Below are 5,486 nucleotides of genomic sequence, written 5' to 3'. Positions count from 1 at the left end.
AAAAAAAAAAAAAAAAAAAAAAAAAAAGAAAATTCTACTTTTTATTAAATTGGTGAGATGGCAAAAAAAGAAAAATGTAAACATATACAAAAGAAGAGAGAATGGTAAAATCAACCTCCATACGCTTATCTTCAGTACTTATTTTATCCACCCCCTTTTTTCTTTTTTCCTCTTTTCTGAATTATTTTAAAACCAATCCCAAAATCATGTAAGTGCACCCCTATATTCTTCACTGTGCATCTTTTAAAATGCGGACTTTTTTTTACATAATCACAATATCTTGTCACATTTAACAAAATCTGTTCTAAAACACATTTTAAAAACAAAATCCTTGGTTTTATATATTATTATCCAGTTAGTATTCAAGTTTCCCTTGTCTCAAAAAATGGCATTTTACAAGTGGTTTCTTCCAATCAGGATCCAAACATGGTTCTGATAGTTTTTTTTTTTTTTTTTTTTTTTTTCCTATTTTTAAACCCAAAATGGGATCATGGTGCTCTGCAGTTTGCTTTCATCATTAGCATTACGGCAGAGAAGTTTCAGCATGAAGAACTAGGTCATTAAATAATAGTACCTACAGGACTTTCTCTTTTGTAGATGTGCTGGAACATTTTAAACCATTTCTTTTTTTCTCTCTCTTTGAGTTTCGCTCTTGCTGCCCGGGCTGGAGTGCAATGGTGCGATCTCAGCTCACCACAACCTCTACCTCCCAAGTTCAGGCGATTCTCCTGCCTCAACCTCCTGAGCTGGGATTACAGGCATGTGGCACCATGTCTGGCTAATTTTGTATTTTTAGTAGAGACAGGGTTTCTCCATGTTGGTCAGACTGGTCTCGAACTCCCGACCTCAGGTGATCCACCTACCTCAGCCTCCCAAAGTGCTGGGATTACAGGCGTGAGCCACTGCATCCAGCCTTTGCATTTTAAACCATTTCTGAACTTATTGATAGGTTGTTTCCAGTTGTTTTGTTACTGTCTATTACAAGTAGTGCTGTAATTGTCATTTGCCTTCATGAACTTTTAAGGAAAAAAAGCCAAATATAAAAAATTTGCAGGCTCGGAGAGGCAACCCGGAATCAGTCACGTCCTTGGCCTTGGAAACGGGATCTAGTATCTGAGAGCAATGAAAGTGGCTCTCAAGCTCCCCTGCCCTCCTCATATCCTTCCTAAAGCCATCAGGAGCTGGCCACAGAGCACACTAGCTGCTCTCAAGTTTGACTGAGTCTTGGGTTGTTAGAAAAACAATTGGGAGTGGAAGGCAGGAGGGAGCTCTAGAATCCACAGGAGACCTGGCTGTGTTTGCAAAGAAGAAAACATAGACGTAAAGCTCAAAGGGGTCCACAGGGAACTGCCGCTTCCAGCTTCCATTTCCTCCTGCAAACAGGATGTGAAGCTATTGTCGCTTCTTGGCTCAGGCTTTTGGATTTGTTTGTCCATCCATTTCTTCACTGTGGGCTTTGTGGGGCTGGCCTTCAGTGTTCCAGAATATAAGGAAGGGCTGGGTTTGTTTGTTTGTTTCTTTATTTTTTTAAAATCTCCCTGCCTCTGTGAAGAGGATGTCTTGCAGATTTGCTTTCAAGCCTTGCCCTCCGTGCTGTGGGGCTGACAAAATTCCGGTTATTTTGCCCTTCCGGGCATTAAATAATTTCATGTATTTCTACCTGAGTCACTGCTCTGCTATGAGAGTCGGGGATAGAACAGCTAAAAATCATCTTAAGGCCCGAGGTTTCTCATTCTCTGATAAGGACTCCAAAGAAACTGAATTTCAATACTAGAGTACATTCTTGGTTCTTTCTCTGCCTTTGAATAGAATTATTTTTTAAATTACAAAGTTTCTTTGAAAAGAAACAACTTTTAAATATATTTTGTAGGGAATCTCTTAGAATGTACAATAGACTCATAGGAACGTGGAACATCTGACCAGGTGCAGTGGCTCACGCCTGTAATCCCAGCAATTTGGGAGGCCAAGGCAGGAGGATCACTTGAGGTCAGGAGTTCAAAACCAGCCTGGTCAACATGGTGAAACCCTGTCTGTACTAAAAATACAAAAAATTGGCCAGGTGTGGTGGCGCGCACCTGTAGTCCCAGCTACTCAGGAGCCTGAGGTGGGAGAATCACTTAAACTCAGGAGACAGAGGTTGCAGTGAGCCAAGATTGCACCATTGCACTCCAGCCTGGGCGACAGAGCGAGACTCCATCTCAAAATAAAAAATAAAAATAAAAAAAGAATGTGCAACATTTTACAAAACCTTGTCCACGATCTTGCCAGCCCAACAGAATCCCAGATGTTTGTCCATAATGCATCTGGACGTTCCTATCTGAGAAAAAGCCTTAGTCTTGTAAGCTATTCCTGAAGAAGGGAAAACTTTCTGAAAAGCTTGCTCAAGTACTTGGGTCCCAAGAATGTCAAGCATCTGTGGAACACACAGTTCCTAGCAGCCAGCAAGTCCCACACTGCTCAGTGTCCTACAGCCAAGGAAGCTGAACCAAGCTCATGGGGTTACAGGAATAGGAAGCAATACTGCCTCGCTGGCAAGGACACCACAGGGCTGAGTGCTGCCTGAGTCCCTCTGACACACCAGGTTCTTGGAGAGGAGGTCGTGGTAATCATTTAATGCTGACTAATTGAGGTTGAGCAAGACAGAAAAATACCCGAGGGAGATACATGAAATAAACTTAGGAGGAGAGCTTGTACTTGGCTGGAAATAACTGGCCTTCTTCCATATCCTAAAAAATACCATAAGAGAAAGTAAAAAATTTGTGGTTTCTATTGTAAATTGTGTCGATTCAAATTCATTTCAAGCTTTTTAGATTATGGTTCTTCTATGGCTACCCTTCACACCTCCTCCTCCCATCAGTAGGCAAGCATTAAAGTCATGGCAAAATGCAGGTTCTTCCGGTAGAGGCAAAAAGGTCATATGAAAGATGATAAGAGAAATAGGAGCAGCTTAGCCAATGTAGTACCTGTGCATTAGACTAATACCTAATCTGTTACTAAGCACTGATTTGACATCCTGGAATCACGAGAACTGGATAACTACATGTTGATAAAAGGGTTTGCCTCTTCAGCCTGATATATTTTCTCATATATTGGTAACTCCCTTCTCATCCAAGTTGATATCATTCTGTGCTATAGAAACGTCTCAGTTCAACCTTCAGTGGTTCTGTTTTGGCACGTTAAGGTTAATGCAGCTAGAAACAGACGTACACTGTACTATTTGGCAGCCACTGGCTACATGTGGCCATTTAATTTTTTTGTTTGTTTGTTTTAGACAGGGTCTTGCTCTGTTGCCCAGGCTGGAGTGCAGTGGTGCAATCACAGCTCACTATAGCCTCAAACTCCTGGGTTCGAGCAGTCCTCCGGCCTCAGCCTCCTGAAAGCTGGGACTATAGATGCATGCCACCATATTTTTTTTTTTAATTAATTTTTTGTAGAGACTGAATTTTGCTATGTTGCCCAGGCTGGTCTTGAGCTTCTGGGCTCAATCAGTCCTCCTGCTTCAACCTCCTGAAGTGCTGGTGTGTCCGGAACTGGTGGGTTCTTGGTCTCACTGACTTCAAGAATGAAGCTGCAGACCCTTGTGGTGAGCGTTACAGTTCTTAAAGATGCTGTGTCCCGAGTTTGTTCCTTCATACTTCAGATGTGTCTGGAGCTTCTTCCTTCCGGTGGGTTCGTGGTCTTGCTGTCAGGAGTGAAGCTGCAGACCTCGGTGGTGAGTGTTACAGCTCATAAATGCAGCATGCACCCAAAGAGTGAGCAGCAGTAAGATTTATTGCAAAGATCGAAAGAATAAACCTTCCCCTGTATGAAGGGGGGCCGAGCAGATTGCGGCAAGGTGGCTCCTGCAGCCTCCTTTCATTCCCTTATCTGACCCCACCCATATCCTGCTGATTGGTCCATTTTACAGAGAGCTGATTGGTCCGATTTGACAGAGTGCAGATTGGTGTGTTTACAATCCTTGAGCTAGACACAGAGTCACAGAGTGCTAGTTAGCTAGATACAGAGTACCAACTGGTGTATTTACAAACCCTGAGCTAGACACAGAGTACCAACTGGTGTATTCACAAACCCTGGGCTAGACACAGAATGCTGATTGGTGCACATATGATCCTCCAGCTAGATATAAAAGTTCTCCAAGTCCCCATCCAGTTCAGGAGCCCAGTTGGCTTCACCCAGTGGATCCTGCACCAGGGCTGCAGGCAGAGCTGCCCGCCAGTCCCCAGCGGCGCCTGCACTCCTCAGCCCTTGGGCTGTGGATGGGCCTGGGCCCACGCAGCAGGGGGCGGCGCCCATTGGGGAGGCTCAGGCCGCGCAGGAGCCCGCTGCAGGTGGGGAGCTCAGACATGGCGGGCTGCAGATCCCGAGCTCTGCCCCGCTGGAAAGCAGCTAAGGCCCGCGACAATTTGAGTACACCGCCGGGGGGCCAGCACTGCTGGAGGACCCCGCACAACCTCCGCAGCTGCTGGCCCGGGTGCTAAGCCCCTCACTGCCCTGCACCAGCGGTGCCGGCGGGCTGCACTGTGTGCGGTGCCCGCCGAGCCCGAGCCCGCGCCCGCGCCTGCCGGAACTCACACCGGCCCAGGAGCGCAGCCCTGGTTCCCACCCGCACCTCTCCCTCCACACCTCCCCGCAAGCAGAGGGAGGAGGCTCCGGCCTCAGCCAGCCCAGAGAGGGGCTCCCAGGGTGCCGTGGCGGGCTGAAGGACTCCTCAAGCGCCGCCAGAGTGGACGTGGAGGCCGGAGGCCGAGGAGGCCCTGAGAGTGAGGGCTGCTAGTCTCCTCTCACTGGGATTAGCCTGGGCAACATGGTGATGTTCCCAAACCAAACAGAGGGTCAGGCTGCTATTTCTCACAGCCCAATAATGAGATGCAGATGAACTGGGGAGGAAGAGAGCTTTTATTTCTATAACCAGTTACAGGGAGAAGGCCTGGAAATTATCGCCAGACCAACTCAAAATCACAAAGGTTTTCAGAGCGTATATACCTTCTAAGCTATATATCTATGTGTAAGTGTGCATTCATCTAAAGACATAAGTGATAAACTTCTTTTATCTATAACTAAGGTCTGAATCCTGAAGACCTTCTGGAGCCTCAGTAAATTTACTTTATCTAAATAGGTGTAGTTGCTGGGGTGATTACCCTTATCTTGTCTCCTGTTAAATCATAAAGGTTTGGGGAGTTCCTTTAGACCTCAGTAAACTTGTTTGTGGAGGCCTGGGGAGTTTCTTCAGACCCCCAATAAAACGTGCTTAATTTTAAAAGGGTCTTGTTAGGAATTCCTTCATTATCTTGTCATGCTTCAAGGCCCAGGAAAAGCCTACACACAACTCTTGGTGGGCTCTTTGTTACATTCTACCCTTTGTATAAGGGCATTGGCTCCATCAGCTTTAATGTTTAACCTAGCTACTCAGTAAGAACTGAAAGAGTTGTAATGGAGGCCTGCGTTAGTGAGACCTGGCCTGCCACGGTGATACTCTGTGTTTACAA

This window comes from Rhinopithecus bieti, unplaced genomic scaffold, assembly GCF_001698545.2.
Source record: "Rhinopithecus bieti isolate Rb0 unplaced genomic scaffold, ASM169854v2 scaffold_3763, whole genome shotgun sequence".
Lineage (NCBI taxonomy): Eukaryota > Metazoa > Chordata > Mammalia > Primates > Cercopithecidae > Rhinopithecus > Rhinopithecus bieti.
The sequence above is the reverse complement of the archived record's forward strand: the minus strand, read 5'-3'. Positions refer to the sequence as shown.